This window comes from Bos indicus, chromosome 28 (genome assembly GCF_029378745.1).
Source record: "Bos indicus isolate NIAB-ARS_2022 breed Sahiwal x Tharparkar chromosome 28, NIAB-ARS_B.indTharparkar_mat_pri_1.0, whole genome shotgun sequence".
NCBI lineage: Eukaryota > Metazoa > Chordata > Mammalia > Artiodactyla > Bovidae > Bos > Bos indicus.
This window is the reverse complement of record NC_091787.1, coordinates 19,297,822-19,308,756: the sequence shown is the minus strand read 5'-3', so window position 1 is coordinate 19,308,756 and position 10,935 is coordinate 19,297,822.

Here is a 10,935-nt window from a genome sequence, read left to right as displayed (position 1 = left end):
CTTTTCACATCAGGGGATCGAAGTTCAGCATGAGTTCTTCCAATGAATATTCAGGGTTGCATATCAGACCTTACTTTTAGATTATCTATATTTTCTGGGTCTTAGTTTTGGCCCTTGGGATCGTATAAATCCTTAGTTGAAGCATGTGGGATCTAGTTCCCTGACCAGGGAATGAAATGAGGCCTCTGCATTGGGAGAGTGGAGTTTTAGCCACTGGAACATTAGGGAGTTTCCCCCTCACCCCTCCTTTTTCTTTTGATGGCTTAGGTGTATTTTATTGGTTGACTTTACCTCACCTTTACTCTTAATTGATGACCTTGCTTCAATATTTACCAGAAAAATAAAATAGTGAGATATTTGGGAATGATTCCTTTAAAGCTCTTTAATGCACTTCCCTGGTGGCTCAGACAATAAGGAATCTGCCTGCAATGCAGGAAATCTGGGTTCGATCCCTGGGTTGGGAAGATCCCCTGAAGAAGGAAATGGCAACACACTCCAGTATTCTTGTCTGGAAAATCCCAAAGACAGAAGAGCCTGGCAGGCTACAGTCCCTGGGGTCAAAAAGAGTTGGATACAGCTGAGCGACTTCACTTTCACTTTTCTGTGTCCACAGATCCTAACCATCATCGTATGACAATCCTTATCTAATCCTAATCAAGCCCTCATCCCACCCTATGTTGAAAGACCTGCCTTAAACCAGTCTCCAAAACCTCGTAAATCAGATCAGATCAGATCAGTCACTCAGTCATGTCCGACTCTTTGCGACCCCATGAATTGCAGCACGCCAGGCCTCTCTGTCCAGCACCGACTCCCGGAGTTCACTCAGACTCACATCCATCGAGTCGGTGATGCCATCCAGCCATCTCATCCTCTGTTGTCCCCTTCTCCTCTTGCCCCCAATCCCTCCCAGCATCAGAGTCTTTTCCAATGAGTCAACTCTTCGCATGAGGTGGCCAAAGTACTGGAGTTTCAGCTTTAGCATCATTCCTTCCAAAGAAATCCCAGGGCTGATCTCCTTCAGAATGGACTGGTTGGATCTCCTTGCAGTCCAAGGGACTCTCAAGAGTCTTCTCCAACACCACAGTTCAAAAGCATCAATTCTTCAGCGCTCAGCCTTCTTCACAGTTCAACTCTCACATCCATACATGACCACAGGAAAAACCATAGCCTTGACTAGACGAACCTTTGTTGGCAAAGTAATGTCTCTGCTTTTGAATATGCTATCTAGGTTGGTCATAACTTTCCTTCCAAGGAGTAAGCATCTTTTAATTTCATGGCTGCAGTCACCATCTGCAGTGATTTTGGAGCCCAGAAAAATAAAGTCTGACACTGTTTCCCCATCTATTTCCCATGAAGTGGTGGGAATGTTGAGCTTTAAGCCAACTCTTTTCACTCTCCACTTTCACTTTCATCAAGAGGCTTTTGAGTTCCTCTTCACTTTCTGCCATAAGGGTGGTGTCATCTGCATATCTGAGGTTAAAACCTCCTAAGTCCTGGCTTTGCCCTCCCTACTCTGAGACTCTTAAGACTATGAAGTGGTACTCTCTCTTCTCACAGTAAGAATAAATTTGTCTCATCAGCCAGCGCTGGTGTCTCTCTCGCCTCAGGCACGTGGCTCCTGCACTTAGCTTCTCTCTTGGGCACTACTGTTGGGCCTCCCTGGTGGCTCAGTTGGTAAAGAATCTGTCTGCAATGTAGGAGACCTGGGTTCAGTCCCTGAGTTGGGAGGATCCCCTAGAGAAGACAATGGCAACCCACCTCAGTACCCTAGCCTGGAGAATTCCATGGACAGAAGAGCTTGGCATGCTGCAGTCCATGAGGCTGCAATGAGTTGGACATGACGGAGCAACTAAGCACATTTAGTCTGCATTATTATTCTCTTTCTCTTGGGTCAGAATACAAATTTACCCTCACAGAGCTTAACACCTCACCCTTAAACAACCTCTCTTCACCATTCAGCTTTCAGCCACTTTACTGCCTCCCATTATAGCAACATTTCTTTAAAAATAATGTTTTAAACAATAATACTTTCATGTGTGTGTGCATGTGTTTAGTCGCTCAGTTGTGTCTGACTCTGTGACGGCACAGACTGCAGCACACCAGGATCCACTGTTCATGGAATTATCCAGGCAAGGATACTGAAGTAGGTTGCCATTCCCTTCTCCAGAGGCTCTTCCCAACCCAGGGATTAAACCCAGTTTCCTGCATTGCAGGCATTCTTTACCAACTGAACCACATTGATATGCTTCAAAAATTCCAAAGGCTGATTCCCACTGCTGAAGACATCTTGTAAGTACTTGGAGAAATACACTCAAGGAGCCACACAGCAGCAGTGCCAGAGTATACACACTATCTCTACCTTTCACTGAACAACATACCCTGGAAATCTTTCTGTATCTGTACAAAAAGATCATAGTCACATTTTTTGTAATATTTCATCTCACTTTTCTAACTTCTCATTCTCTCTTTAACCTATTCCAATAAGGTAGCACCTTCATAGATAGAAGCCTTGTCGTGGCAAAGGAGCTGGCATAACTCAGTGAAGCTGTGAGCCCTGCTGTGCAGGGCTACCCAGGATGGACGGGTTGTAGTGAAGAGTTCTGACAAAATGTGGTCCACGGGAGGAGCAAATGGCAATCTACTCCAATATTCTTGCTACGAGAACCCCATGGACAGTATGAGAAGGCAAAAAGGTATGATACCAGAAGGTGAGCCCCCCAGGTAGGAAGGTGTCCAATATGCTATTGGGGAAGAGCAGAGGGCAATTACTCATAGCTGCAGAAAGAATGAAGCAGATGGGCCAAAGTGGAAATGATGCTCAGTTGTGGATGTGCCTAGTGGAGAAAGTAAAGTTCGATGCTGTAAAGAACAATATTGCATAGGAACCTGGAATGTCAGGTCTATGAATCAAGGTAAATTGGACGTGGTCAAGCAGGAGAGGGCAAGAATGAACATTGACATCTTTGGAATCAGTGAACTAAAATGGATGAGAATGGGCAAATTTAATTCAGATGACCATTATATCTGCTACTGTGGGGAAGAATCCCTTAAACAAAATGGAATAGCCCTCACAGTCAACAACAAAAAAAAAGAGATTGAAATGCAGTACTTGGGTGAATCTCAAAAATGACAGAAGGATCTCGGTTTGTTCCCAAGGCAAGCCACTCAACATCACGGAAGTTCAAGTCTATGCCCCAACCACTGATGCCGAAGAAGTTGAAGTTGACTGTCTCTATGAAGACCTACAATACCTTCCAGAACTAACACCAAAAAAGTGATGTCCTTTTCATCATAGGGGATTGCAATGCAGAAGTAGGAAGTCAAGAGATACTGTGAATAACAGTCAAGATTGGCCTTGGAGTACAAAACGAATCAGGGCAAAGGCTAACAGTTTTGTCAAGAGTACACAGCGGTTATAGCAAACACCCTTTCCCAACAACACAAGAGATGATTCTACAAATGGACATCACTAAATGGTCAGTATCAAAATCAGATTGATTATGTCCTTTGCAGCCAAAGATGGAGAAGCTCTATACAGTTAGTAAAAACAAGACCTGGAGCTGACTGCAGCTCAGAACATGATCTCCTTATTGCAAAATTCAGTCTTAAGTTGAAGAAAAGTAGGGAAAAGCACTAGGCCATTCAAATCTTAAATCAAATACCTTATGATTATACAGTGAAAGTGAAAGTATTAGTTGCTCAGTCATGTCTGACTCTTTGCAACCCCCATGGACTGTAGCCCAGCAGGCTCCTCTGTTCATGGGATTTTCCAGGCAAGAATACTGGAGTGGTTTGCCATTTCCTTCTCCAGGGGATCTTCTGACCCAGGGATCGAATCTGGATTTGCTGCACTGCAGGCAGATTCTTGACTGACTGAGCTACCAGGGAAGCCCTTATACAGTGGAGGTGATGAACAGATTCAAGGGATTTGAGCTGGTAGACAGAGTGCCTGAAGAACTATGGACAGAGGTTAGTAACACTGTACAGAAGGCAGTGTCCCAAACCATCCCAAAGAAAAAGAATGCAAAGTAGTCTGAGGAGGCTTTACAAACAGCTGAGGAAAGACGACAGCAAAAGGCAAAGGAGAAAGGGAAAGATATACCCAACTGAATGCAGAGTTCTAGAGAATAGCAAAAAAAGATAAGAAAGCCCTTTTAAATGAATAATGCAAAGAAATAGAGAAAAGCAATAGAATGGGTAAGACTAGAAATCTCTTCAAGAAAATTAGAAATCCCAAGGGAACATTTCATGCCAGGATGGGCATGATAAAGGACAAAAATGGTAAAGACCAAACAGAAGCAAAAGAAATTAAGAAGTGGCAAGAATACACAAAAGAACTGTACAGAAAAGGTCTAATGACCTGGATAACCCTGATGGTGTGGTCACTCACCTAGAGCCAGACATCCAGAAGTGTGAAGTCAAGTGGGCCTTAGGAAGCATTACTACAAACAAAGCTAGTTAAAGTGATGGAATTCCAGCTGAGCTATTTCAAATCCTGAAAGATGATGCTGTGAAAGTGATGCACTCAATATGCCAGCAAATTTGGAATACTCAGCAGTGGCCACAGGACTGGAAAAGGTCAGTTTTCATTTCAATCCCAAAGAATGGCAGTGCTAAAGGATGTTCAAACTACCCTACAATTGCACTCATGTCACATGCTAGCAAGGTTATGCTCAAAATCCTTCAAGCTTGGCATCAGCAGTACATGAACCAAGAACTTCCAGATGTACAAGATGGATTTTGAAGAGGCAGCAGAACCAGAGATCAAATTGCCAATATTCTTTGGATCATCAAGAAATTAAAGGAGTTCCAGAGAAACATCTACTTCTGCTTCATTGACTACACTAAAGCCTTTGACTGTGTGGATCACAACAAACTGTGGAAAATTCTTCTAGAGATGGGAATACCAGACCACCTGACCTGTCTTCTGAGAAACTTGTATGTGGGTCAAGAAGCAACAGGTAGAACTGGACATGGAACAGTGGACTGGTTCAAAATTGGGAAAGGAATATGTAAAGGGTGTCTATTGTCACCCTGCTTATTTAACTTCTATGCAGAGTATATCATGAGAAACACTGAGCTGGATGAATCACAGGCTGGAATCAAGATCGCTGGGAGAAATATCAACAACCTCAGATATGCAGATGATACCACTCTCATGGCAAAAAGTGAAGAGGAACTAAAGACCCTCTTGATGAGGGTGGAAGAGGAGGTGAAAAAAAACTGGCTTGAAACTCAACATTTAAAAAACTAAGATCTTGGCATCCAGTCCAAAAACTTCATGGCAAATAGAATGGGAAAAAGTGGAAACAGTGACAGATTTTATTTTCTTGGACTCCAGAATCACTGCAAACAGTGACTGCAGCCATGAAATTAAAAGATATTTGCTTTTTGGAAGGAAAGCTATGACAAACCTAGAGAGTGTATTAAAAAGCAGAGACATCACTTTGCTGACAAAGATCCATATAGTCAAAGCTATCATTTTTCCAGCAGTCATGTACAGATGTGAGAGTTAGACCATAAAGAAGCCTGAACACAGAAGAATTAATGCTTTTGAATTATGGTGCTGGATTCTTAGAAGTCCCCTGGACTGCAAGGAGATCAAACTAGTCAATCCTAAAGGAAATCAACCCTAAATATTCATTGAAAAGACAGATGCTGAAAGTGAAGCTCAGATACTTTGGTCACCTGATATGAAGAGCTGACTCATTGGAAAAGATCCTGATGCCGGGAAAGATTGAAAGCAAAAGGAGAAGGGGACAACAGAGGATAAGACGGTTAGATAGCATCAATGACTCAATGGACATTAATTTGAACAAATTCTGGAAGGTAGTAGAGGGCAGAGGAGCCTGGTGTGCTGTGATCTGTGAGGTCACAAAGAGTTTGAGATGACTTAGGGACTGAAGAACAAGGTGGCTTCCGTTACTTCCAGCAAAATTGGAACAGGAAGGAAGGGGTCAGGGCACAAACTTTAAAAGAACGCCATAGTCCAGGGACACGACATAAACTGATTAGAACCAAACAGGTCCAAGATAGCAGACGCTGACTGCCACTAGACCTCGAGCCTCAGTAGACACTCACTGTAATACATCAGTAAGTTAAATGATACACCCACAGGCACCATGACAATTCCAAGGCCAACCATAAAGACCAAAAGATGGGCAGTAGCTCAATTCCTGGAAATCTCTGCCCTTTCCCCCAAAGAGTTAGAATAATCCTCTCACTCATTAGCCTATGAAACTACCAAGAACATAAAAACTAACTGTGCCGTATTTTGGGGCTTCTCTTGCCTTCTGAGATGGACCACAGGCAGAAAAGCCAGCAACCTGGAGAGATGGTAGACTCATGTCCCAAGGTCAACTCAAAGTTTCTGCTCAGTTATGACAGTTTTTAAAAGGAAAAGGTGGCTGGCAGAGCGAGTGTGTGTGCAGGGGGATCTTAGTGAATCATCGATGCAGGAGGTTGGATTCTGCGTCATTCTCCATTGCATGCAGGTTTGACTAACTCTTCAGATGTTTTCTTGCCTGTGAGATCTGCCTATAGGATTGCTATGGGACTACAGGCGGTAAAGAGATAGTCATTTTTTAACTACTTAATTCTTCACTCTTACTTCTTTTTATCTAGGAGAAGAATCAACAGGATAGGCAAGGCATAGGTACATTCAGGAGAGCATGTCAAGATTTAAATTGTTTAGTGATCTTATTACTACAATTAGGTTTTTTCAAGATTAGTAAAGAACAGAAATGGGCAAACAGGAAAGAGCAAAAGAGTTGCTTTCAATTCCCTACTGTCCAACATAATTTTATTTCTATGGGATTAGAGGTGAAGGTTCATCTTCTATAACTTTTTCATGCTGACACAGGGCACCATATTCTTAGAGTGGAAATGTCAACATGTTGTTGTTCAGTCGCTAAGTCATGTGCGAATCTCAGTGACTCCCTGGACTGCAGCCTGCCAGGTTCCTCTGTCCTTCACTGTCTTCTGGAGCTTGCTCAAATTCACATCCATTGAATCCACAGACTGGCATCTCTTTGCTGACAATTTTCGTTGCCCCCTTACAAATAGGGCAGAGCAAGCTACAATTATTTTGATGCCCATCAATTATTATGAGCATAATCCCAGTCTCTTGAGGCCAGTTCTTAGAATTGTGCCAGCCACAGATTTAGTACTGCTCAAGATGAAGCAGTTTTTATCAGGACTGCAGTCTGGTCATCACACAGTTAATGTTTTTCCTCTGGTGTAAAACAACTCAAGAATGTGCATCAGACACGGAGTCTGTGACTCTATTGTCCTAATCATTAAATGCTTGGTTTTGTGCTGGGACTTCCATGGTGGTCCTGTGGTTAAGAATCTGTCTGCCAGATGAATGGATAAGAAAGCTGTGGTACATATACACAATGGAGTATTACCCAGCCATTAAAAAGAATACATCTGAGTCAGTTCTAATGAGGTGAATGAAACTGGAGCCGATTATACAGAGTAAAGTAAACCAGAAAGAAAAACACCAATACAGTATACTAACGCATATATATGGAATTTAGAAAGATGGTAACAATAACCCTGTATACGAGACAGCAAAAGAGACACTGATGTATAGAACAGTCTTTTGGACTCTGTGGGAGTGGGAGAGGGTGGGATGATTTGGGAGAATGGCATTGAACCATGTATAATATCATATATGAAACAAGTCGCCAGTCCAGGTTCGATGCACTATACTGGATGCATGGGGCTGGTGCACTGGGAAGACCCAGAGGGAGGGTACAGGGAGGGAGGAGGGAAGAGGGTTCAGGATGGAGAACACGTGTATACCTGTGGCGGATTCATGTTGATGTATGGCAAAACCAATACAATATTGTAAAGTTAAAAAATAAAATTAAAAAAAAAAAAGAATCTGTCTGCCAAATGCAGGGGTCATGGGTTCAATCCCTGGTCCAAGAAGATCCCACACACTGTGGGGCAACTAAGCCAGTGAGCTACAACTGCTGAAGCCCTCATGCCTAGAGCCTGTGCTCTACGACAACAGAAGCCACCACTATGAGAAACCCAAGCACCACAAGGAAGAGCCGCCACTACTCACCACAACTGGAGAAAGCCCACATGTAGCAACGGAGACCCTACTTGCAGCCAGAAAAGAGTAAATACAATTTTTTTTAAAAAGCACTGTGCTTTTGGAACTTCCCTGGCAGTCCAATGGTTAAGACTCTGTGCTTCCAAAGCAGGGGACATGGGTTCGATCCCTGGCCTGTGGACTAAGATCGCACATGCCGTATGGCGAGGCAAAAAAAAAAAAAAAAAAAGAATTTATCAGAATTCCTGTGTTTGTAGGGTAGGAACCTGATCTACTACAGTGAAAATACACATGTGAAGTTGCATGTTTTATGCATCCTGACTTCACTGGATTGCATTTTAGTACAATTGCCACATCTTGTCCTTCAAAATCTGGTGGTTCCAGATGAGATGGCACCAAAATTGATGCCAAGAGAGTCAAATGATCTGAAGAAACCAGTGTTCCAGACCCAAAACTCCTACACATTTTCATCAGCAAGTCAATGTATCAGACTAAAAGGAGTTTGACTTCACAACTACTCTGTTCTACACAATGCAGCAGCAATTTAAAACACATTGGAATTGCTCTTGTGTATGCTTAATTTCCTAATTTTAGATTGTTTTTGTATTAATGATCATTTCACTGTTTAACTATAATGATGAGGAGGTATCCTTGTGGAAGCTAAAAACGTAAAGAAGATACGTAGGAGCTTGAAAATGCCAACAATATTTCTTATTACATCACAACAGAAACTAAAGGCTCTTGTAATCAAAATCATGAAGGTTCATGACAGCCAACAGAAGTGTCTAAAGTGATTACAGGAATCAAGGCACTTTTAAACAAGAAACAGAAAACAGAAGAAGAAAAATGAAAGGAAAATCTATGTATATTCAATAGAACCAAAGAAGGTCAGAAGGTACCTCACTTTGATGAATTCATTGATTTTGATAATTGCCATAATCTTTCATTGTGGCGTATTTAAGGAGCAATAATTTCATTCAATATTGAATAATCAAAGAGTTCATCCTGCCCCCAATTTTGACCTACTAATCATATTAACAGAGAATTAAAGAGATCATGGAAAAACATACACTTCTCAAACAGATAACATTTATAAAATATTTTTAAATGATCAAACTGCTATGAGAGTCTGAGTAGCCTCTTCTAAAACTAAAGGTTGTATTTATAATTTTGTTTGTAAATTGTTTTCAACAAGACAGACATTACATCAGATGGGTTTCTGGACTGGATAAATATATTAAGAAGTTTCAAAAGTCAAGTACATTCCACAGAGCACTAGTAGGCCGTGTTTACTTGAAATACATGGAAGTCCAATAAGAATGCACTAGGCCATTTTTTAAAAAGTAAACAGGAAAACATTCTGAATTATCTTGAAATGCCATGAAGTTTAGCAGCAGCTATTAAATTTTTAAATAAAAATGGCTTCAGAGATCACAGGGAAAAAATTGTGGTCTTTAAAGAAAGGCAATTTCATGGAAATCACTGATCTGATTGCTAAATTCTATTCTTTTTTTGCATAAGGACTTGGAAAAAAATGTCAAAATAAAAGAACAAATGTGACTTATCTGAAATCACATTAAAATTAATCAAAATAATGAAAAGTATTCAAAATTAAGTAGTGAAATAAGACAGATATCTAATATCCATTACTTAGAGTCTATACTGGAGTGATGAATGCTGATCAGATGCTAATTATTGTATTCTACATTAACAACAGAATTACAATGAACAATTTTTAACTTTTCTCTAACTGAAAACCACCTATTTGTGCCTTTATTCAATAAATGCGATTTTCCATTGAACAGTGTTCATGGTCAGTTATGCTACCACGTAACTGTTAGGAAAGATGAGAGCAAAGGCTACCAGCATTCTTTTAAAATTTTAATTACATCGAGTTTTCTTAATTTTGGTAGAGAAAAATCTTCCGTAATAGTACCTGAAGTTGGTGACTATTCCAGCATTTTGTAACAGTTGTATTTCCCTTTTGGGTTTCTCTCACATATGGAGCATTTGAAACAAATATGCCAACTTGGACTTTTCTTTAAGATATCTAAATATAATGAGATGATCTGCCTGTTTTAAAGATGTTCTAAGCCTTGCAATATGGATACGACAATGTTTTGATGATTCCAAAACAGTCTTCAAGGACTCAGAAAGCCTAACAAAACCAGAGGCAAGAAGTTTATACAAAAGTTGGTGAAATTAGACTATGTTGTTTTAATTGCAATTTGGAAAAGTAATTTGGAATACTTCAAAAAAGTAAGTGAGAACTTATAGACTTCTGATCTGGACTTATATGAAGGTTATTTCTTATGTCATTTAAAATTTAGCCTGGTGTGCTGCAATTCATGGGGTCGCAAAGAGTCAGACACGACTGAGCGACTGAACCGAACTGAACTGAAGATATTAAATAATGGAGGAAAGACAATGGAATGTGAGACAAAAGGAAACAAAAGCGATAAATTAATTATTCTGAAACTGAGAAGCAAATTGTAACAAATAGCCAGATGATCATACTAAAAGCAGTTACACATTAGAAGAAAGAGATGCTCTGACTGGAAGCAATGAATAAACTTGTGGACTGTTTGGTGGGAAAAGATTTCAATTTCTTGCTAATTTACATGGAAAAACTGATACTGATGAAACTGACATAAAACCTCTAATATGACACTACAATGACATTGATGACAACTGGTTAATGAGTCTTGTCAACTCAAAAAACACGTCTGAGGTGTCTGTCGCAGAAGAAAACTTCAAACGCCCTAATATCTTACAGGTTGTGAAAAAAACTTGATAGAGGTTTTCCTAAGTTGACATCAGTCCTAAAAATGTACATGACATTATGAATTACTACTTGTAAAGCTGAA